Raw genomic sequence first — 25,443 nt, forward strand, 5'->3', positions numbered from 1 at the left:
TGCTACAATGCCCTCAAGTGGGCCATGGAAGTTCTGACATTGTCCCGTGTACCGAGTTAAAAAGCAGAAGCCGGCCCATAGACTTAGCTGTCAGACCCAACCCCGCAGCACAAAGCGCTTCGTCATCCCACCAAGACAAGGGTCCTGCCCACGAGGACGGGCGAAGAACTGTAAACACTGACCTGCGTTTGCATGTGTGCGTGTCATCATCAAGATGGAGACAAGCGTGTGTTTGTGTGCATTTCACCTGCGCTACATTTGCGAGAAGCGCACGTGATGTTCAAATGCTGCAGCATGATTGATTCAAATGAATCGGGGATATACTGAGGTAATACATCAATCATTTTCCAAGTGTTGTGAAGCAGAGGCAAGCGATATTGTTTGCTGGTAGTTTTTTGGCAGGAGGGCTATGCAAAAACTGAAGTACATCATTGATTTTTAAAGTGAATATTATGGAGGGTTGCAACACACAGACATAATTTGGTGACGATCCAGACTAATTTATTTGAAATCTGCCATATTTTGAAGTGCGTAAAGGATGAGGTCACTGCGCGTGAATGTCAAAAAGACACAAAGATCGCAACCTGACAACATTTGGGTCCTACCCCCGATCCGATGGGACGTGACAGAACGAACTGGCCAACACAGGACCCAGCAGGAAAGACCCGGCGTCGCCGGGACCGACGCACGGTAGACCGTCTGCCGGAGGAACAAGCCTGTCCGATCCGGGTTGGCTCCCTGACGTCCTCCGCTTCCGTGTCTTACGCTCCGCCAGCGAGGTATGAATACGTCCCATCGGATCGGGGGTAGGACCCAAATGCAGGACTCGGACGATGCAAGGTAGTTCAAGGAGAAACGTTTATTATATGCCGAGGTCGTGGATCGAGCAGGCAGTCCGGTGCAGCAGCGAAGAGAGCAGGTGAGCGGGCAGGCAGGAGTCGGTACACAGGAGAACAATCAAAGCAGGCAGAAGTAACGAAGGACTCAGGTTTACAAGGTTGGTCGGAGAACAGGCGAAGGTCGGTACACACAGGTTGACGATCAGGGATACGAGTGTGCTGGAACGGGACATGAAGCTCAACGAACTGGCCCCGGCCAGTTGTCATTGGGATCATATAAATCCACAGCATAATCAGGCTGGCTGCATGAGGCGCAGGTGTGCACCTCCCAATCAGCGCACCCACGCGGGCACCCGCACAGCTCGTGCTGGAGCGGCAGGATCATGACAGTCTCCAAAACATTGAATTTTGGCTGTCCCTCTAATGAGCTCATTTCTAATCCTTATCCAACCTGTTCACTCCAAGCGAGAACCTCACCATCTTCCTTTCTGCCACCTCCAATTCTGCTTCTTGTTCGCTCTTCATTTCCACCATGTCTAATCTGTACATCATGGCTGGCCTCACCACTGTTTTATAGACTTTGCCCTTCATCCTAGCAAAGACTCTTCTGTCACATAGAACACCAGACACCTTCCGCCAGGTGTTCCAACCCACTTGGACCCGTTTCTTCACTTCCTTACTACACTCTCCATTGCTCTGTATTGTTGACCCCAAGTATTTGAACTCGTCCACACTTGGTATCTCTTCCTCGTGGAGCTTCACTCTTCCCTCACCACCCCTCTAATTCATGCACATATATTCTCTTTTACTTCGGCTAATCTTCATTCATCTCCTTTCCAGTGCGTGCCTCCATCTTTCTAATTGTTCCTCCACCTGCTCCCTGCTTTCACTGCACATCACCTGCAATATCATCTGCAAACATCATTGTCCAAGGGGCATCCAGTCTAACCTCATCTGTGAGCTTATCCATTACTACCGCAAACAGGAAGGGGCTCAGGGTGGATCCCTGATGAAGTCCAACCTCCACCTTAGATTCTTCCGACACACTTACGGCACATCTCACCTCTGTTCTGCTGTCCTCATACGTGTCCTGTACTTTTCTAACATATTTCATATCCCTAATGACTTTGTACATGATGAAAAAAATGCTTTTGATTGCTTTGGGAAACAAAAAACCCATGAAACCAAATGAAATTCCACCCGCTTGCAGCCCTTTATTCCAACTGAAGTGTTGACATGAAGCACTTTTATCCAGTTTGGACGTCTAGTCCGGTTCTAATTGGAATAGAAGACTCGATGAAAACCCGGGTTATGTCTCTTATGGCTAGAGCGCGTGGAACGTGATTAATAGACGGTCTCCGTTAGTTGAAATAAATGCAATTCAATCATGGATGAACTTTCAGTTGCGTTTACTCTTTACTTTAGTGTTACGTGGAATATACAATGAAGACGACAAGTACGTGTTGAATTAGTTTTTGCATCTCTCAAAAGTGGCAAAAAAATGCTCTGTGTCACTTTGGATGCAGCCTAAGCGCCACTGGCCAGGACTTTGGACAAGATAAATAACATCCCAAAGAATAAATAGCTGGATGGTCAGAAGCATACTTTTATATATTATAAGTGCACATCATCGTTTTGCATCGCTATCAGATTGTAGCTTTTGGATGACTTGTTCAATTTCCATCCACATTCCTATGATAAGCTCTAATGTTGGAGGCGCACCTCTGATGAATGTTGCTGATTTTGAAGCGCATATTGCCGCAGGGTTTGGTAAAGTAGCCCTTGTAGAGAGGTGATCAAAAAAAAAAAAAAAATCCATAATCTCTTTTCTTTGCCTTCAAGGTGACATCTGTTTCAAAAGAACCGTTATCTGTGCTGATATAAAAGGAAATGCAAAAGCCATTTGACTGGCTTTTGTTGCGGGCGTGTGCACCAGAGTCCAATTTTGTGCGAGTGTGTTAAAGACCCCGGCGTCCCCTGTTTCACTTAGAAAAGCTTAAATGATTAGTTGAAAATCTTCAACTGAATCCTCCTCACTGAAAAAAATAACAATTCACCAGAAAAGAAAATACACCAACAAGACAAAAATCGTCTGATCTACTTATGAAAAAAAGCTTCCTCATGAAATAAAAGCATTTCATCTTGAGCTTGGACTCGCTGACAGAATGCGCATAACAGTATTCCATTTTGTCTGCGGTTGTAAAATGCAGCCAGGTCCACGTCCCCTTCAATCAGTCCCTATCCCTTACGTGCCCACTGCCCAGACGGTGGACACCTCAGCTGTTCCACTCCTTTGGAGCCCCGCCCCCGTCGGCACGGGGCAACCATCTCCTCTCGCTATCAGCGCCGAGTGTGATGGATGGCAGGTGGAAGGAACGGGAGCAGCTTTCCTTGCCGCACGTCAGGTTTGCTCTCGCTCGCCATTAGTCTTCCGTTTGACCCACGCCGAGCCGGCCGCTGTGTCCGTCCACTCGCGCGTGGCTACCTGGTCAGTGGTGAATCCCTGACCCTGGAAGATCTGGGGGGGTAAGGCCACCGTGGTCTTTAGCCACTCACACCGACCGTTTTGCTCCGCTTCCCCTTCCCAAATGTCAGATGATGCGCATTTGTACATGATGAGCCATCGTATTATTCCTGCTGCACAACCTGGTTGAGAGGTAAATTCCCGTGAAACAAACAAAAAAATTCATATTACACTCTGGGGTGGGGGTGGCGGATGGAGTGGTCTGTTTTACACTGGGGAAAAAAAAATATTTTGGACAGTAGTAAATCCATCCATCCATCCATTTTCTTAGCCACATATCCTCAAAAGGGTCGCGGGGAGCGCGGGAGCCTATCCCAGCTGTCAACGGGCAGGAGGTGGGGTACACCCTGAACTGGTTGCCAACCAATCGCAGGGCACATTGAGACAAACAGCCGCACTCACAATCACACCTAGGGGCAATTTAGAGCGTCCAATTAATGTGGCATGTTTTGGGGATGTGGGAGGAAACCGGAGCGCTCGGAGAAAACCCACGCAGGCACGGGGAGAACAGGCAAACAGCACACAGGCGGGTCCGGGATTGAACCCGGGACCTCAAAACTGTGAGGCCAACGCTTGTAGTAAATTCACGAAAATCATCCAAAATTGACATGATTATATTAGCCAATAAATATATGGTAAATTTGACCCACCCTACCTATGTGACAACAGTAAAAAGTAGTACCAATAAAAATGAAAGAAAATCTACCTAAAAGACATTGGTACGACGTTTTCACATGTGGCTCGCACGTTTTCGCTAGATTCAATGATCAAAATAACGTCACCTGTCAGTGACAAAATATCTCTCTGATTGGCTGTTCGCCAGCGAACCTACAAAAAGAAAGGGCACTACATGCTAAAACAAGCTTGGCTAAACAATACTTAAACGTGTTCCTGCGTGTATTATGTGTGTGTCGTGTTAGCTTAGCAGGCTACATCTGTGTAATCCAGTTAAAAAAAATGCTACAATTAAAAGTTAAAAAAAATAGGGTAGCAATTAGGTTCTAGGTTTTCTTTATACAAGGTGGTGGAATATTTGTTAAAGTGTGAGCTGAATTTATTTTCTTTCGGAGGGATTTGTATTCAAATGTGTTTTCTTAATTTGTGAAAAGAAATAGTTTTGTTTGTCAGTTTATTCTTGTAACCAGTGTTTGAGAAGGACAGGAAGTGATGTGAAGAGAGACAGGAGAGAGAGAAAAGAAGTGCAAGTACAACTGGTTGATTGAAGAAAAGAAAAGTTAAGAACGAACATTTATCAACATTGATCGTGTTCGACAAGGACTGTTGACAGTTCAATTGTGATCGTGTGTCGTTTGAGTGGACTACTCGGATCATGACGTAACATGGTGGAGTTAGCCGCTAATACAGAGGCTAAGTGGATGCTTGGAACTTTGCTACGATGCTAGCGACAAACTAACGCCAGCTAGCGAGGCCTGTGTTGGAGCACGGGGAAGAAGACGAGGACGCTAGCGACGAGTAAAAGCTAGCGAGGCCTGCCTTGGAGCACAAGGAAAAAGCTTCGCAACGGATTGGCCAGTGAGGACTTGGTTGAGGCGTGACCATTGGACACAACCCTCGACGTACGTCACTCCTGCCGTTTGAAACACTGCAGGGGCATTGGGGTTTGAATTTCTTTTGATTTTCCGGCTATGTTCATATTTTTATGGGCTCCTAAATTAGCTCAGATTATCTTATGTGTGCATTGTGTACCTATGTTGACTTAGTTTATTAGAATGTTTTTTTGTATACATATTTCATTTTCCATCCTTTATTAAGTTATTAAATGTTCACACCTTTTGGTTACATAACCAGGTCTATTTTTTTTACTATCTCCAAGACAGGTAAAAAAAAAAAAAAGTGGGGAGTTTATTTGGTAGCTTGATTATTTAAATTAGGATAACCTTAACTAATAAGGGGAAATATTATTTCAGAGACCTTTTGAGAGGGAATAAGTGCACAAGAGTGAAGTTGTAATAAAAGTTTAGAGTAATTACCATTAAGTTAATTGATTAGTTCCTAATTTTGATTGAGGAAAGAACTAGGGTTAGTCACCTCTCGTCAAAGTATTATATAGTTGAGAGGTGTTACATGTGCAGTCTATTTAATAAAACTAAGCCTGTGGATTGTATGAAAAACAATCATTTCTCAGCCACACTCACTAAAATGTGAAGGGAAAATCCAGTTGTAGACATCTTATTGGTTGACTGGTTGACACTGTCAAAATGAGAAGGCTTACGTTAATGAAATAAATATGGTACATGCTAGGAAAAATAAAGTATGCGAGCTACAGTGTGATGTGGGGGGCATGTGGAATGTAATCCCAAATTTCCCTCTAAACCTTACCCAAGTATTTTACATCTCTTGAATTAAAGTATATTTCACCCAAAATGCGTGGTTTAAATTCACCCAATTAAAGTGGCTGCAAATTGTTACACTATATTTACTGGGTAAATTCAAACTGTTCTTTTTTTACAGCGGAAAATGTAACTTAAAGGAAGGGTTGTGGTGATGAGCGCATCCATCTCAAGATCTGCTAACCCTGGAGTAGTCAAAGCTGTTGGCTGAGGTGAAGCGGAATTGATTAAAGACAGAAATCGGAGGAAGTTGCGGGCAGAAAAGAAACAACAACATATAATTGACTGCCATTGTTGATCAGTTCCTTGTGCAGCACTAATCAGGCCACGACCTCTGGCACACGCTCGCAAAAAAATGGGCTGGGGCCCCGAGAAGCAGTAAATAAACACAAATCCATGTCTAAGTACGGTATGTGTGGAAAATGCCTAAATGAGGTTGTGAAATCGCTGAGTAAATGCGAGTCTCTTCACTATCTTGCAGAGTGAAAAAGAAAAATGCAGAGCACTCACATCTGCCGGCTTTGCTTGATGGAATCATGGCGCTACCGCATGATTCGATTATTTGGAGATGCAACATTTTCCATAAATCGGTTGTTGAAATAAGATTTCAAAGTCCGAGCTAAATTATACATTATTCCTTGCTAACTTCCTGACATGCATTCTCATCTATCGGTAGTTTCACGTCCTAGATTCTTATTTCTTTTATGAGAACAGGGTCACGTCAGGTTAATAACAATTTCTTCCGCAGATTATTACAGGTGGCAGCGGATGTAATGCAAAGAAGGAAGCAGCAATATGATCGTGCAAAGCTGTGCTGAAATTTCTAATCTGAGGAGCCAGCACATATTAAAATGATTCATCAAAACAGTTGATGGTATTTCTTACATGCACAAATGCTGTTTGTTTCAGACACAAGGAAAACATAGAGCGCTGTCACATCTTCTATTAGGGCTCTACAACTACAACACACATTTGACCGGTAAGTACGTTTGCTATCGACAGACCAAGACCATTACGTCACCTCGAGATCAATCCTTAAGTGTGCTGGACTCTCGGAAATAGTGGATGTGTAACATCAGACTGGGGGTGTATGTGAAAGCTCAATCAACACATTGGAAGAAGGGAAAATGACCGTGAGGCTTTAAACAATCAGGATTTTTGGGGGAGGGATCACCGATCGGGATGTTTATAAAAAATGATAACCCACCACTGATCCGATCACAAGATGTCATTTGGGTCATAGGGATGGTTCGCTATAAGATGGCAGTACGTAAAGAAATGAGTACAGTGGTACCCCGGTTTTCCAACGTCTTGGTTTTCGTACAAATCGGTTTTCGAACAAAAATTTCGAGATTTTTTTTTTTTTTTTTTTAGCTTTGGTTTTCAAACAAAAATCGGTATTCGAACACCCAGCTGACCCACGGCGATTAGTTATTGTGCTTTCGAACGCACCCCTGAAAAAAAACGGAAACGACGTAACGCGCGTGACGCAACCAGTTGACCCACACACTCCTCTGCAAGCGGACGTGTCCCGGGAGTGACTTTTTTTTTTTTAAACCCCCGATCATGGCTTCAAAGAAGGCGAGCGTAACTGCTGGTGCTGAAAAAAGGAAAGTGGTACGTAAAACTGTCGACTTCAAGAAGGATTTGATAGCCGAACAGGAATCTGCGGTGCGTGTTTCTGAGTTATCGAAGGACTACCACCGTTCTGAAACGCAAGGATGCCCTCGAAGCAAGTGATGTTGCTAAAGGAGCAACCATGTTGACCAAGCAGAGGCCGCAGATCGCGGAGGAAGTCGAAAAGTTGCTTCTTATTTTCGTGAACGAGGAGCAGTGAGCTGGGGATAGTGTCGGCGAGGAAGGGAGGAGACGTCGTCTGATGAGACTGAAGGCAAGAAGGATGTCTCAAGTGCCGATATTAAAGCTATCTGCGCTAAACGGAACGATATCCATAATTTTGTAGAACTTCATCACCCGAATATAGCTGAATGTTGCAGAGCACTGCAAAATTTTAAAGATGTTGTTATGAGCCACTTCAGAAAAGTGCTTAAAAGACAGCAGGAACAAACATGCTATTCGTTCTTTGTGAAAAAGGGGCGAGTCACCCCCACCGAAGACATTTGAAACTGTTTTGCGTTGCTTTTTTCTTTTGTTCCATTACCCTACCTCTAGTTGCAAGTTAATTTTTTTTACATTATGTACTTTCTGTGCAAATAAAAAAGTTTTTTTTCCCCCTCATTGCTTGTTTAAAGTTATTCTGCACTTTTGTAAAAAAAAAAAAAAAAAGTTTACAAGGCTGGGGGCCGAGTCGCTCCAGATTCAGGAATGCACTCCCAGCCTAGAATACTAGGCTAAAGCATGGATTTTTAGCAAAAAATTAAATATATTTCTTAAATGATTTAATTTTATAAAGTATTTAAACTAAACGTATTTCTACTATGCAGTTTATTATCAGGAAAAGCTAAAAAAAATCGCTTAAAAAAAACCAATTTTTTAGGCTTGGAACGCATTGTTTCATTGTCATGGGAAAACGTTTTGGTTTTCAACCAGCCTTCTGCAACGGATTCTGTTCGAGAACCAAGGCACCACTGTATATCCACATTTTGTAAAAAGTGCTAATTATTGGCCTAAACCGATCAGACCAATCAAATCACTGTAAAATCTAATGACCATTATGATTATGATTTGAAATCCACTGCATCCATGGAAGATCGCATGCCATCAAAATCCAATTAACTGCAAGAACCTTTGAACAAACGGCAAACTGCTTGCAAAACGGGTGGATTTGAAATCGTCGCAGTTTGGCTTATTCGTCGCTTGGGTGCTGCTGGTTGAATTCTGCGTCACAATGATCAGAAGACTCCGCATCGAAGGATCTGCCAAAGGCCAATCGGAGCAAAACTGAGTAGATGAGCAATCCAATCAGAGCAAAGCCCATGTACATGTTGAATATTAAAGAGAACTACTGTAATTTCCGAGCTACAGACCGCACCGGATTATAAACGTCACTCAGTATATTTGTAAAGGAAATACCATTTGGTACATACATAAACCGCAAGTGCCCAAATTGAAACCCACATTAAAACACGAGACATCTACAAAGAAAGACGGTACACAGAAAGAGTTTTCAATGTTTTAATACCTTATTTTAGCTTAACATAGCAACAACACGGTAGCACAAACAGAGCTGGTTAAAATAAAATTTAAAAAAACATACTTGTAAAAAAAAAAATAAACAGCCGAAACATGCTAGCGCAGTACTAACGCTAGCGTGGCCCTAACCGGTTAAAAAAAAAAAAAAAAAAAAAAGATGCTGGTAAAAGTCACTTCCTCGGCACATATATTCCACTGGTCTCACTCTTACCTTTTCCACTTGAGTGCCCCCTTGGGGCTATCAGAAAAAATGCACAAATTAGCCATATCACCGCATAAGCCGCAGGGTTGCAAGCATGTGAAAAAAAAGTTGCAGCGTATAGGCCGGAAATTACGGTACGTTTCAACTGGTTGGTAAAAAAGACAAACTGTAATATCTTGGAAAAGGGCATTGAGATTATTTCTACCCCAAATTATCTTATAAACCCGCTAAAAGAACATCAAAGATAATAAAACTTTTAAAAATCGACAGCTTGAGACCTTTAGTGGCAAAACAGTGTGGCAGTGCAGCATCAAAATTGGCCCAACAGCAACAACTAAAATATTTGTACTGAGGATGAAACGTGCAGATTAATTGAACATGTATCAGATTCACAGTGTGCAGTGGTTGAATCCCGCTGAATAATTCAAAAGTCGGGAAACCGCGCTTGATGATACCGTAAACCCATTGACGAACAATAAATAAAAGAATGGGATCGAATAGACTCCCCGCTGCTATTAAAGCTTTTCAAGAAGAAATGAATCAGGACGGATCAATTATTACAATATTTCAATTTGCGGGATGGCTTTATAAAATACTGCCTGACCTTTTATGGCACAACTCATCAACTTTAACCTTCAATATGATGGCAGCGTCTCGCTGTCATGACGCTCCAATAAATATCTTCAAACTATCAATGATTATGTATATTTATGACAGAGGGAGAACAGTTTTGAGTTTGTGTGATGTCTGGAAAATAGCTGATGCAGCTGAAATCAAAGGTGCATGCTCCTTGTGGGCGGCGCGGTGGATCAGGTGGTAAAGCGTTGGCCTCACAGCTCTGAGGTCCCGGGTTCAATCACGGACCCGCCTGTGTGGTGTTTGCATGATCTCCCCGTGCCTGCGTGGGTTTCCTCCGGGCACTCCGGTTTCCTCCCACATCCCAAAAATATGCGACATTAATCGGACACTCTAAATTGCCCGTAGGTGTGATTGTGAGTGCGGCTGTTTGTCTCTATGTGCCGTCCGATTGGCTGGCAACCAGTTCAGTGTGTACCCTGCCTCCTCCCCATAGACAGCTGGGATAGGCTCCAGCACTCCCACGACCCTTGTGAGGATAAGCGGCTAAGAAAATGGATGGGTGGATGTTCCTTTGTGAATACCCTGCAAGGTGACCGACCGTCTTCAAAATTTTCTTGGATCAAGGTTTGATGTCACGAAAAAAATCACATTCATTGTTTGGTTGATGCAATCCAGGGCCAAGGATTTGACGAGCTGGGACATGAATTTGTTCATTCATCGTTCAAAAGACAAGTATCACAAAAACGTTTTAGCGAATGTAATTGTTTAAATGGTACCCAGCAAAAATGCCAAAAGTGTAGGTGCACATGCCAAGTCTTTACAAAACCTTTAAACAACGTCTGATCCTGATACGGTCCCCGTCTGGCCAGCCACTGATTAAAGGGGAAATCTAGTGGTTTCCGTTATTAATGTATCCAATAGGTCACGTAATATGTACTCTATCTTGACAATGTGATGTTAAATCCTCTCTCATTTAATAGTGTTTTGAGAAGGTTTTTTTTTATTGACAATTACGAATTTTCAGGGGCGCTGCCATTTTGGCGAGTCACATGAGCTGCGTGCGCGGATGTGACGTGTTACGTGCCGTTCCAAACGCTCGATTACACGGGACACCATTCATGCTCAGTGCTGATTTCTCGGATTTATCCTCATCTGATGAAGAAATAGCAGTATCGGTTGATCGGGAAGACGGAGGAATACGTCCATACAGAATGGGGGAGCGATGAGCTCGCTCCCTGGCGAGCCAGGAGCTCGCTCGGCCGGGGGGTAGCAAACCTGTCATTACGCCCGAAGGACCATCCGAATATTCAACATTATTTACAGCGGACCGGCGGAGCTCGCTCGCGGGGGAGCGAGGTCACGGCTCCGCCACTTGGCGGCATTATTTACAGCCACAGGTTCAAATCTGTATGGAAGTATTCCTCAGTCTTCCCGATCAACCGATATTGCTATTTCTTCATCAGATGAGGATAAATCCGAGAAATCGGCGCTGGGCATAGTGGTGTCCCATGTAATCCAGCGTTTGGAACGGCACGTAACACGTCCTCGAAGGTCGTGTGACTCACGAAAATGGCAGCGCCCCTGAAAATTCGTAATTGTCAATAAAAAAAACTTATCAAAACACTAATAAATGAGAGAGGATTTAACATCACATTGTCATGATAGAGTACATATTACATGACCGATTGGATACATTGTTCATGCAAACCACTGGATTTCCCCTTTAAATACTCAAACCATGACGACCACCAAAGGGCCAGGGTTTTTCGGCTTTGAAAACGTTCCGAGTTGCGCCTGATGAATATGTTGTGCCCCAAAGCGATTGACGAGAGCAGTTTTCAATCAACACTTTGAAGCATTGCACCGGTAAGCAATCGTGTCGGCCAAAGAATTGTAACTTCGACACCGGAGACAAACCATTCATTGTAAACGCCACACTCGTCCTGCCACAGAAAGATATCGATTCCTGCGGCAAGTTTGTCAAAAAATGTATTTGGGGGACAAATGGCATGTTTTTATGTTCTAAAAATAACAATAATAATACACTACAGCTCCAAAGCAGTGTTTTTCCCCAACTCTGACAATGTACTGCGTAATTCACCTGTGATGGATCGTTAAAGTAAATAATTTGAGACGCACGACTTGACTTGTCACACAGATCCATATTCTCCCGTTTGCACACATCCTGTTCCGAGCGCCTGGACTGGACTGCTTTTCATTTGCGCACGTTCCACCGTCAACACTCGTGACACATGCGCCGCGTGCAGGTTGTGAATGACTGCGGAGAAACACGCTTGACGTATTGACATCATCTTCTGTGTAGAGATCCTGGAATGTGTACTTTTTTGGAGATTTGTGTCACTGGTAGCTGTAAAAAAGTTATAGTTTTACTTCAATTTGAAAATTCACAGTAGCTTATGGCGTGTGAAGTTGTCCATTCAAGACATGTGAACTACTCCTGCTTTTCCTTGTTTTTTTTCTCCTGTTTTTGTTTCGTTTTTTTCATTCCGTATGAAAAAAATCCAATATAGTAACAGCAATTACATGAGAATACTATGCTTATGATTAATTGCATTTTTCGATGTCGATCAATCAAAAAAGAGGGTGTGCCTATCTCTAGATTGGCAGGCTACAATCTTGTTTTTCACCACGGACCAACTGTTTGAGACCAGCTGTTTCGCAATGACATATTTTGACAGTGGCGGCACGGTGGCTCAGCTGGTAAAGCATCGGCCTCACAGTTCTGAGGAGCCGGGTTTGATCCCGGCCCCGCCTGTGTGGAGTTTGCATGTTCTCCCCGTGCCTGCGTGACTTTTCTCCGAGCACTCCGGTTTCTTCCCACATCCCAAAAACATGCTAAATTAATTGGACACTCTCAATTGCCCATAGGTGTGAACTGTTGTCTGTCTCCATGTGCCCTGCAATTGGCTGGCAACCAGTTCAGGGTTTAGCCCGCCTCCTGCACTTGACAGCTGGGATAGGCTCCAGCACTCCCCGCGACCCTCGTGAGGATAAGCGGTGAAGAAAATGGATGGATGTCCTTAGACTTATTAGTGCATGTTGGAGGAAAAATTTAGAGACTTTCAGGGTGACAGACTTTCAAGTGAAATTAAAAGTCAGCGAATGAGGGGAAAAAAGTATGACGGTTGGCGTTCGCGTCCTACAAATGGCAGGCTCCAGCACTCCAGTCGACCCTCGTGAGGATAAGCGGCAAAGAAAATGGATGGATGGATATTTTGACAGTGTCATGGTTTAGATGAGTTGATTATAAACAATTGACAATATAACTCGAAATTGTGATGAGTATAGTTGTGAATAGTGGGAGGCTGGAGTTTAAGCTGTGCTTAAATGTCTTTGTCTTTAATATGACAATCTTGGGGAAATCTTTTTTTTTTTATTTTCAAAAACTTTAGAGGTTCATCTTTTAATGTCAGCCAGCACCATGTTCAAGGCCGAATTGCACCTTGCCGTTGTGAGAATTGTTCACGGGGGGAAAAAGTCCCTTGGCACAAATTTTATCTATTCTCCAATAAATAACTTCTCCGAGCAACTCGATAAAATGTTTTTTTTTTATTTTATTTAGTCTCGCAACATAGACATTAGATTTGATAGCGTTCTGGAAGTATACTGGTGCTTCAGAATACGCAGAAGACCAGATTTGAGAGGGATCGCCCACAGGATTGCGAGCGTACAGGTCACGTATATCTGGTGTGAAAGTGGGTAAACAACCGAGGTAAAATGGGAGAATCTGTGCAGGTAGAAAAGTGTCAGACAGTGCACCTTTTCCCTTTCATGTAAATCCGAGGATGAGGTCCATTCTGTACATTGCACACCGCATGGAAAAACCCATCTTTGTGTCACGAATGCACAAAATGCAGACTTACTGTATTATTCATAGTTTGCTTTATTTCAAATGTCAATAAAATCTGGAGTCATATCACTTCTTTTAAACAGGAATGTTTACATCTCAAATAGCCACATACGTCCATTTACATATCCTTTTATTGTTGTTTTTCCATCCCGTTCGGCTGCTAGGTCAAGCAGAGCGGAGAATCTCTATCCCTTTAAGACCGGAACAGTTTTACTGGGTCACAGAGGAGGTTTAAAGTTTCCTCTGTGGTTTCTCAATATTATAATTGTGATCTATTGAGAAACAGTCGATCTGTCGAACAGAACAGTGGGAGAGAGACAAAGAAAAAGCGCGAATTGTAAACAAGATGAGAAAAGTCATATCATTAAACAAGGAAACAATAAATATGGATGTTGCATGAGGCTGTGGCGTTACACCCTGTGGGGGACGATGGACAGGACAAGGAAAGGAGAAGAAGCATGCAGGACAAGGGTCGTGAACCTGACTATAGAACTGACGTGTGGTGGGACTGACTCAGCATACCTGTCAACTTTTCGGAGTGCCAAACTGTATAAACTACCAAAAAAATCCTCATGGAGAGCAAAAAATAATGGAGAGGAAAAAACAAAGTTTTTCAATGATTTTTATTGTAGATCTCCATAATAATAATATCTGAAGTTAATGTATAATCATCAAAGTCTATTTCGTGGCATTATTGTGTTCAGAATTGTATTAATTTATGAGTAATATGTAATTTTGTGAGAGGTGAGAACAATTGTTCATGTATCCTTTTGACTCTGCCTGCTTTCTCTCTTTTCTCTGCTCTCTGTACAGTATAACATTGGGAAACTGAGTCCGAACCCCACCCGAATTTCTTTTAGGATTAAAAATCAGCAAATGATTGCTGTTTCAATGACAAGAAATCACAGTATTTTATATGACTTAACAAGTGCAAATAATTGCATTTAATTGTTCCTGTAAGAGAGGTAAGACAACTCAAGGTGTCGCGCTAACGTAAGATATGTACAGGAGATATTGATCCGTATACTCTCCACAACGACGTACTTTCAAAGGACCTGAAAGACTTCCCTGAAGTAGAATTTCCGGACACTAGAAATACACATGCTTACTGCTTACAAAATAATCAGAATTCTTTAAAATAACCATTTGCCTTCCGTACTCGAGCTTTGTTCAGTTCTGCACGTCGTATATTTTCATGCCAATTTTGTTGCCCTTTTTTTCGTTAACTCCATTGCATCTGTCATGCTCCTGGCTTCCAGCCCGGGCTGGGCGTAGCCAGCCAATCAGTACACACACACCTGCGCCTCATGCTGGCTGATTGGTCCCGGTGTATATAGGACCCTGGGGACGACAGGTCCTCCGCCAGATCGTTGCAACTCATGCCCCGTTCCTGCACTTCCGTTTCTCTGACCGTGAACCCGTGTGTACCGACCTGCGCCTGCCCGCTGACCGACCCCGTAAGCCTGACTCCTTTGACACTCCTGCCTTCTTTGATCGATCTCCCGTGTACCGACTCCTGCCTGCCCGCGGACCTGCTCTCTACGCCCGACGTCCTGACTACCGCTGCTGCACCTGACTGTCTGCCTGGTCCCCGACTTTGGAACAATAAACGTTATTCCCAAATTACCTCTGCGTCTCCCGAGTCCTGCATTTAGGTCCTCCCTCTGTATCGATGGGTCGTGACAGTATCTTCGCCTTCATGCAATCTAATTTTGGAACACAGAAAAATCGCTTCCCGATATCTGTTTCTACGATTTCCACATCCGTAGACAACAAAAATCTGTCACGATGACTGCAACAATGGCGGTCAAGTACCCAGATGAACAAACATGACATCACGTGCAACCCAGCCATTCGCACTCGCAACCTACCTAAGGGCAATTTCGAGTCTCCAATAAATGTATGTTTTTGGGATGTGGGAGGAAACCAGAGTGCCTGGAGAAAAGCCACACAGGCACGCGAAGAACATGCAAACTCCACACAGGCAGGGCCGGGATTTGAACCCCAGTCCACAGAAAACGCTTTAGCCAGTTGCGCTACTGTACCGCCGCCAATTTTGCAAAAGGTCAACAGTCAGATAAAGGTGCTTTGCTAATATTTGTACAGAAGTGACTCAATGCAAGGCTTTGGTGTTCCTTGGTGCATGTTATTCTACTAACTGTGTGACTCAGCTGTTACTTTCCGCTCATGACCATGACATTTTTTATCTGAATGGGTAAATGTGGTGGGAGTGTAAAAGTGGCAACTTGAAGAAAGACGAGCACTAAGCCCATTTACCATTAAACAGACGCCACATTGAAAGCCTTCGCTCCTTTGAATGCATGTCATGTGTTTTCTTGTGTGTGGCTCGGATATTTAGAGGGAGGTAAAAAAGAAAAGAGATGATACGAATCCCCCCTTGAAGGACAATCAAGAACGTTTCTTTCATACGTTAAAATAACTATTCATAGTCTTCTTCTTTTCCTTTGGGCTTGTCCCGTTAGGGGTCGCCACGGCGTGTCATCTTTTTCCATCGAAGCCTATCTCGTGCATCCTCCTCTCGAACGCCCACTGTCCTCATGTCCTCCCTCACAACATCCATCAACCTTTTCTTTGGTCTTCCTCTCGCTCTGGGCGGCCTCACCACTGTTTTACAAACTTTGCCCTTCATCCGAGCAGAGACTCTTCTGTCACACAGAACACCAGACAGCTTCCGCCAACTGTTCCACCCCGCTTGGACCCGTTTCTTCACTTCCTTACCACACTCTCCATTGCTCTGTATTGTTGATCCCAAGTATTTGAAGTCGTCCACCCTCGCTATCTCTTATCTACCTATATCTACCGCCATATCTACTGCAAACAGGAAGGGGCTTAGCGTGGATCCCTGATGCAGTCCCACCTCCACCTTAAATTCTTCTGACACACCTAGGACAGATCTCACCACTGTCTTATAAACTGCCCTTCACCCTGGCGGAGATTCTTTTGTCACACAGAACACCAGACACCTTCTGCCAACTGTTCCACCCCGCTTGGACCAGTTTCTTCACTTCCTTACCACACTCTCCATTGCTCTGTATTGTTGATCCCAAGTATTTGAAGTCATTCACCTCATATCTCTTCTCCCTGGAGCTTCACTCCTCCTCCTCCGCCCCTCACATTCACGCACATATTCTGTTTTACTTCGGCTAATCTTCATTCCTCTCCTTTCCAGTGCGTGCCTCCATCTTTCTAATTGTTCCTCCGCCTGTTCCCTGCTTTCACTGCACATCACAATATCATCTGCGAACATCATAGTCCGAGGGGATTCCAGTCTAACCTCATCTGTCAGCCTATCTATTACAACCGCAAACAGGAAGGGGCTCAGCGCGGACCCCTGATGCAGTCTGAAGTATGTCTTATGCCCATATTTAGTCATGAGTCCATAATTTACTCATGTCCTCAGTGTGGCTCAGTTCTGTAGCCAGATGTGTCCTTGATCGCATCTCTGCACGTAGGCTAACCTTGATGAACTGCATACAGGAGACTTTGTCATAATCCATTGCCAGCTAGGACCGGTTGAGACAGAAACTATTTGTCTAAGTGGAAAGCCCTGATATCACACCACGGGTTTGATACCACCCATAGTCCGCCCTTCTGACAAGATAAAGGATGTGTGCTTTCTCTGTACCTTCGTACTTGTGAGCTGCTCTCTACAGCCATTGTCTGTAACTCATAAGTGCCCGTAATATTCTGTAAGCGAATTCTTCGAAGAAACTGATCATCATCTCCAGCCTTTATTTGGACAACCAACATTCTTACTACCCGAAATTAAACAAACACGTGGAGGAAAAAAAAAAGCGTCCTCCAACAAGTCCCACCTCCACCTTAAATTCTTCTGACACACCAACGGCACACCTCACCGCTGTTCTGCTGCCCTCTTAATGAAAATAAAAGGGCATCTTTGTAGATTGAAATGTTTTGATAAAAATTACTGGATAAAACATTTTAGCAAGGGGAATGGAACAGTTTGAATTCAAACACGACGGATGTCTTTGTTCAATTTTCACCATTAAGACTTTCTACCGAGCCAAATTGGCACATCCAAGTAGTCTTGGCAAAGAATGGTGAATGGATTTGAACTGGTCCCTGAACAATATATATTTGCAGTCAGTGACTTTGTACTTCCGTGCATTTTCGTCGGGCAATTACATTTGCTGCAGACATTCATTCTCCTCTCAGCATTAGTAATCCCATTTCCGCGCAGTCCCACCGTTGACTCCTATTTCCAAGCCGTTCATTAGAATACGCGCTTTCCGCTGCACTCCAAAAAAAAAAAAAAAAAAAGCGACGCAATTATCAAATGTTCAAACGTAACTAGTTCAAATTGTGATGGATAACGTTACGCGGCCTTTGCGCTTAACGGCAGCGTCACTGTCGGCGTGTTTGTATGCAATATTATGCCGAGCCTCCACGCAAGCTGGCGACGCTCCTCTGCTCGCAGATAAAACATCTGTGACTCGGTGCAAGAAAGGAAAATGTATTTTCAAAAATTAACCAAAGGCCAAGTGCGGCACCCGCCTCCAGAAAGGAAATTATACTAGTCGTACATGCACTGTACCCCACGTAGACAATCCCGTCTCATTACATTGATGAACAGACGGATAATAAACTAAACAAATTACGAGCAGCCGTTAATCAACAAGGGAACGCTTACTCTTTATCTTTGCTTTGCTGTTAATTATACCGTCAAATGGGGACTAAATTACGAGCAAACTGGATCTCTCATCGGACATAAGCCATCGAACATTCCAATTAGCAAGACATTTCCTCCGTAATGGGACGTTCACCTGGCAACAGACGGATCATTGCGCCGGGTTCTGACAACCCAATGTTTTCATTTGCAACGTGTTCCGGCCGGGATAAAAGGTAAAGGTGAGGACAAAACCTTGAACTTTTTCCCAAAACTTTGACCGGATAAAACAAATGAAATAGAAATAGATGGGCCATAAACAGTTTTTGGAATTACAACTGTCACAATGCACGGGATGAGCCTATTGTGGGAAAGGTCAGCGCACCTCGGCAGCAATCAATTCACTTAGCGTCAGCGTCGCAGCGTGCAAATCTGCGTGAGGTCCGAATTGCCCTTTGCCTTTTTTTTGGCAACATGAAGGAGAAGAAGAAGAAAAAAGAAGAATGAAGGAAAAGAACAACAAAAGATTACGATTTACTCTGTTTGCGCTCTTTGACAACAAGTAGCTCTGAGTCAAGACTGCAGCTTTAGCTAGCTGCTAGCTGTGCGATGAATGTTTTAACATTTAGGGGTTGATTTAAATCGTACAAGTTAACTTGATCGGTTAGAGGGATCAGCAACAGGTTTAAAACACTTGCTCGTTCTTCATCAAAGCTAAGAAACTAATTCAAGGATGTTTTATTGTATTTATTTTATTTATTCTATCTATTATAGGCATTTATAGTAGATTGTTTTTTGTTTTGAAAATTGCTGAAAGTTGAAATTGAGTTCAAGCGACATCCCGGAACAAAGTCAAGTACCGTAATTTCCAGCCTACAGAGCTCACCTGAGTATAAGCCTCATCTAGTACATTTGTAAAGGAAATACCATTTGGTACATACATAAGCTGCACCTGTGTAAAAGCCGCAAGTGCCCACATTGAAACACGAGATATTTACAAAGAAAGACAGTACACAACGAGTTTAACGCTAGCAACGTCGCGCTAATGCTAACAGGGCCGGTTGAAAAAAAAAAACAACATTCCAGTAAAAATCACTGAGACACGGCAGTAACATCCTAGCGCAGCGCTAACAGGGCCGGACCGGTAAAAGTCACTTCCTCGGCACATATATTCCACCGGTCTCACTCTTACCTTTTCCGTACAAGTGTCCCCTTGCGGCCGTTAGGAAAAATGCACAAATTAGCCACATCACCGCATAAGTGTTGGAGCCATTGTGGAAGCGACTTTGTGTTTTTATGTTTTATGTTATTGTACAAGGCGGCACGGTGGTCTCAGCTGGTAAAGCGTTGGCGTCAATCACAGTTCTGAGCACCCAGGTTCCATCCCGGCCCCGCCAGTGTGGAGATTGCATGTTCTCCCCGTGCCTGCGTGGGTTTTCCTCCGGGCACTCCGGTTTCCTCCCACATCTCGAAAACATGCAACATTAATTGGATTGGGTGTGGTTGTTTGTCTCTATGTGGCCTGAAATTGACTGGCAACCAGTCCAGGGTGTTCCCCGCCTCCTGCCCGTTGACAGCTGGGATAGGGTCCGGCACTCCCCGTGACCCTCGTGAGGCTAAGCGGCAAAGAAAATGGATGGATGGATGTTATTGTAAATTAGTCATAGTTAAGTTCGAACGTTGATGGCTTTGTCATCAGAATTTTTGTTTACAATGCCACCCACTGGCCAGGTACGCTTACTGCGCTTCAAAGTGTGCACTCCCTGCAAAGGTCAAGGGTTGAAAGTAAGATGGCTGCCTCTCACCAGGTGTGAGTGCATGTGTGCTCAGGACAAATATGGAAGCAGGCCTTCCAGCAAGATCAGGTTTTTCAAAGTTTGGCAGCATTATTTTGAAATATAATTTGTATATCACCAACACATCGACCATCCTTAACCCGGTTCTTGACCCGACCTGAACAAACAAATGGTGAGTGAATGCATTGAAATCCTGCTGAGACCTGAACATGATTCTGAAAGTGAAAAATAGGAAATTTGGAACAAGGGCACAAACGCAATATCGTTATTGTTAGTTGTCTTTCCAAACTTTTGAATTACGCGCGCCACGTCGCAACCACCTCCTGCCATCAAATACTAAAAATGGAGTCATGATATGTGAACCAGGGAAAATTCATTAAAAGTACATTTGAATAACACTGAAACTGGATGATAATTAATTATTGGATGGGCACTTTGATCCTCCTTCATCTTCGAAATAACGATATGCGAAAAGACAGCAGATTGAATAAGGTGGCCAATTTAATAGCTCTGAGGATGAAATTCTTGAAATTGAATTCTGTGGTTACTACGACCGTCTTTGCGACGTCGAACTTTGATCTCTTGGGCTCTCTTCTTCTCTCAGTATATCCAACAGCAACGATCTCGTAACCTCGATTAGCCCAGACCTTCAAATATATATAATATAAAATACACATTCACACATCCTGCTAATCCTAATCAAAATACTGGATCAAACACCCACAAGGTAATCAAGACTGAAAGTTTCGACACCGATAGCATAAATGAAAAAAAAATTTTTTTGAGCCGATTATGAATGTGGATGATAGTTTTGGTAGATCGGGGGGGGGGGGGGGATCAGAATAAGAAGAGAGGTAAACATATGGTAAAAGTTTAATTTTTGACAATATATTGTATGTGGGGCTGCACGGTGGCTCAGCTGGTAAAGGGTTGGCCTCACAGTTCTGAGGACCTGGGTTCAATCCCGGACACGCCTGTGTGGAGTTTGCACGTTCTCCCCTGTGCCTACGTGGGTTTCCTCCGGACACTCAGGTTTACTCCCACATCCCAAAAACATGTGTTGGACACTCTAAATTGCCCGTTAGTGTAATTGTGAGTGCGGCTGTTTGTCTGTCTCAATGTGCCCTGCGATTGGCTGGCAACCAGTTCAGGGTGTACCCTGCTTCCTGCCCGTTGACAGCTGGGATAGGATCCAGCACTCCCTGCAACCCTTGTGAGGATAAGCGCCAAAGAAAACTGATGGATGGCTATTGTATGTGCACTAACATGAGTAGAGCAGAAAGCAATAATGGTACACTAAAGTTTGTTTATTTTTTAATTGTACTTTGGATGGTGGCACGGTGGAGCAAGTTGGTAAAGCGTTGGCCTCACAGTTCTGAGGTCCCGGGTTCAATCCCGGACCCGCCTGTGTGGAGTTTGCATGTTCTCCCCTGTGCCTACGTGGGTTTCCTCCGGACACTCCGGTTTACTCCCACATCCCAAAAACATGTATTGGACACTCTAAATTGCCCCTGGGTGTGATTGTGAGTGCCGCTTTTTGTCTCCATGTGCCCTGCGATTGGCTGGCAACCTGTTCTGGGTGTACCCCGCCTCCTGCCCGTTGACAACTGGGATAGGCTCCAGCACTCCCCGCGACCCTCGTGAGGATAAGCGGCGAAGAAAATGGATGGATGTACTTTGGATTGATAACATGCACTCCCTTGGAATAAAACGTGCCAAAATGAAAGGATTTTTGTAAGCTGCAGAAAATATGAGCTCAAATAAGCAGGCAGAAACGCAGATCCCAAGTGGGCCATTCGACACACGGCACGATAAAAATGAGTCAAGCCTTCACCTCCGCTGCGGTGCATGCAAATAGAAGCAGTAGAAGTTGGCACAACCGCTGACAAAAAATCTGACATCTAAACTAGTTCAAACATGCATTTCATCTAATTGCAGCCACCCGTTCCATCAAGCGGGGCGGACATTATCCCCACCCACAAAACCACATTTGTTTCAGACAGAAGGACAAAGACCCCCGAAACCGTGGACCTTTCAGGTAAGTGCTTCCATTAATCCACTTCACTCTAATGCCCAATTATGGATTTACAGTGGAACATAATTCGGATCAACCTAAAATTCGAAAGGAAATGGGTATACAGTACTTACTGTACATAACTTACATTAGTTTACTCATAGTAAGATTATCTAGTTTGTATAATTTTTACAACTTCTGATTGTGATGGCAAAGCCCTAAACTCGGGTGGTTAATTCTTTAATATCAACAAGTTGCGGAGCAACAAGTTTAATGGATAGAATCAGATTTTTTTCATTTTATTTTATTTTATTTTTTTAAGTTTAAATTGTTCAAATACTCTGTTTTCTCCACGAAACTAAAATAATAATATCTATACTATCTGTGGCTATCTGTATCCAGTCTTTGGATATTTATCTGTGGGATGTATTAAATTAGATGGGATTAGCCACTAATGCAGCCATACACTTTATCTGTCGGTCTTTACGGCGGATTAAAAGGAGTGGGCCACAGAATAGATTCCTGAGGGACGCCACATTATCTTAATTTTGGACAACAGTAACTTGGCACAAGAATCCTCATCATGGCTGATCTATAAGGTTTTCACGTTTAAAGACAGCCGAAAACTGGATGGCTCACCCACCCGAGCTCAGACAAGACGACAAAATGCACAAAATTGCAGCCCACTTCATCACGCATAATTTGGGAGGATTTTGAGAAAATGTATAATTAATTGTGATTTATCGCAAATTAACGGCCAGTATCGGGGAGGGAGCTTAGTAAATTGGGCCCAGAGTGTCTTAGTCTACCATTACCAGACTTTCCCGAGTTGGAACATGCCTCACAGCGTTTTCTCCGTCTTGTGGAGCATGCCTCTCATTTCTAACTTAAGATAAACGTCTGATCGTTTTTTACAATCGGGTGATGTATAAGTAACAAATTGCCAATGTTTGACAGTAATGTACAAACAATACAGAACAATTTCCATTTTTTTTTTTCTCAACATGCCACTTGGGACTACACGGGGAAACGTAGTAGGATACAATTTCCTTCCTTGCATTTAATTTGCATATGAAATACCTAACACAAAGAGATTATAATTAATTATCAATAGCACTCTACATCTAGACTGCTCGCACAGCGATGCAAGGGGGAAAAAAAACTAATTATGATAATGACTTTTACATTACTTGCAGTATTTATTGGCCTTCACGTCTAATGTGCTTTTTCAGTGTCTTTTTCCTGCATCTGAGGTTTTTTTTTTTTTTTGCGTCTGTGGCAAATCTGCTGCTGTGCGAAATTGTGTTTACTCGTTGAAGATGTTTGAAAGTGTTGCTGTCGGAATGCCATGTTTTGATGCTGAGTTTTAGCCCGCGGGCCGCCAGCCTGGCATCGCCAGCCCACCGCTGGCATAGAGAATTATGATGTTCTGTGAATTTAAGGTTGTTGGTTCAAGTCCAGCAGTGGACAGCATGGGCTTTTACAATGCAATTCAAATGACTGCTTGAAAACTCTTAATGTACTGAACTAACTCATTCTTCGAGATGTCATTTTCCTTTTTTTTTTTTTCCAACTTCATCTCACACTAAATTGTGAATAAAAAATAAACAATCATGAAAGCAACCATGATGGTGCAAGAAACAATCGTATGAAATAGTTCTGTGAACCTGGTTTAAGCCCAGTGGTGGCAGCAGTGTATTCAATAAAATACATGTTTAAAATGATTTGCAAATCTTTCTACCGTAATTTTCGGCCTACAAGCTGCGATTTTTTTTTTTTTTCCACACGCTTTCAACCCTGCAGTTTATGCGGTGATGAAGCTAATTTGTGCTTTTTTTTTTTTCTAACGGCCGCAGGAGGGCACTCGAGCGAAAAAGGTAAGAATGAGACTGGTGGAATATATGTGCTAAGGAAGTGAACTTTATCGGCCCTGTTAGCGCTGCGCTAGCATGTTGCCGCTGTGTTACTGGTGTGTCTCAGTGATATTTACTCGTAAGATTTATTTTAACCGGCCCTGGTAGCATTAGTGCTAGCTTTAGCTGACGCTAGCTAACACTAGCACTGATGGTAGCACTAACACTAGCGTTGCGCTAGCGTGGAACTCCTTCTTTGTAAATATCTCGTGTTTCAATGTGGACACTGGCGGCTTTTACACAGCTGCGACGTATGTATGTACCAAGTACCAAATGGTATTTCCTTTACAGATGTACTCTGTAAGGCTTGTAACCAGGTGCGCTCTATGGGCAGGGAATTACGATGATCTGGTTTTAACACAAAGTCCCAACTTCATTAGGATTGGCGTTGTACTATGCATTTGTTATACAAAGAATAATGGGTATCTTCAAATTACTGTCAAAGTATTCTTTGGAAGTCTACATTGCAACACAATCTAGAATTTTGGAATGACATCTAATGCATCAGTGAATATGACTGTGGCGCATAGAAAATACAAATGATATATTTTTTACTTTGTATTCAGCACATTCCTGCGTATAATTTCCACTACCATGAGCACCATCAGAAATACTGTTGAAAATTTCATTTTAATGTTTTTGATTCAGTGGCTAACCGAGGCTCAAGGGCAAAGGATAAGCGTCATTCTTGCATCAACAATTTCAAAATGATTTTAACAACAGAGTGAAGCTTAAACCTGCCTAAAACATGGCCGTTAATCCCCTCCACTTAGACGCATTCACCGGACCTCATCTTTAATACCATAATACATGTTTAAAGATAGAAAATGTGTTATGTAATCTGCTTTTAAGTGGACAACTTTACTCTCCTAAATGATATCACGTCTTTCCTGCGGATAACACGCGTGTAAGAGAACGGGACATGAAATAGAAATATAGCGAGGATGACTCAAGATTGCAATAAAAAAAAAGTACTTATTATTCGAACAACTTGTCCAAAGAGAGAACACCAAAATACAGTCTCAGTCCAACTTTTTGGACTGACAAAGCCTATAAACTGAGCGGTGAGACTATCAAATTAAATGTGGCTTGCCACGTCAGGAGAAAGTAAAGAGCAGCAAGTCAGCATACAGGGAATCTTTAAAAGCCAAAAACTGGCAAGATTTTAAGCAACTGAAAATATGGGGAATTACTGCTCATTTTATGATACAGCCGCGTATATCGGCACATTGGGCTTTTTCTGCGTAACGTGACAAATGAAAAAGAAAACTGTTGGCGAGGTGCCCCTCTGGGAATGCGGATGAGGTGGGAGATTTCTCCTGTAAGAACTGTAGTCTGCTTTGAAAATGACAAAACTTGGATCACGAGTGGCATGAAAGATCTTCTCAACCAGAAATAGAAGGCAATCAAATATGGTTTTCTACTGGAGCGCAAGGATGGGCAGAAGGAACTATAGAGTCCAGCTGAAAGAGGCAAAGGAGCAGTCCAATAGGAACTTGGAGCAGAAGCTACACAGTTGGAGCATGAAAAGTGCTCATCCGATTTATGAAATC

General features: G+C 43.2%; 2 protein-coding genes across 3 annotated transcripts in view; one reads left to right on the top strand and one right to left on the bottom strand.

Annotated features, from left to right (window-relative positions):
* Positions 1-25,443, bottom strand: part of si:dkeyp-14d3.1 (transmembrane protein 132C) — a 144,336-nt gene that overhangs the window by 90,303 nt on the left and 28,590 nt on the right. The gene's annotated exons all lie outside the window — the stretch shown is intronic.
* Positions 1-25,443, top strand: part of asb6 (ankyrin repeat and SOCS box containing 6) — an 82,079-nt gene that overhangs the window by 14,158 nt on the left and 42,478 nt on the right. The window contains exons 2-3 of one of the 2 annotated variants that reach the window (XM_061816670.1): positions 6,624-6,693; positions 21,902-22,001. The gene's annotated coding sequence lies outside the window, so the exon portion shown is untranslated. Of the gene's footprint in view, positions 1-6,623; positions 6,694-19,924; positions 20,136-21,901; positions 22,002-25,443 lie in introns of those variants that run through there. The other variant, XM_061816669.1, reaches the window with a different exon arrangement.

This window comes from Syngnathoides biaculeatus, chromosome 4 (assembly GCF_019802595.1).
Source record: "Syngnathoides biaculeatus isolate LvHL_M chromosome 4, ASM1980259v1, whole genome shotgun sequence".
NCBI classification, from domain to species: domain Eukaryota; kingdom Metazoa; phylum Chordata; class Actinopteri; order Syngnathiformes; family Syngnathidae; genus Syngnathoides; species Syngnathoides biaculeatus.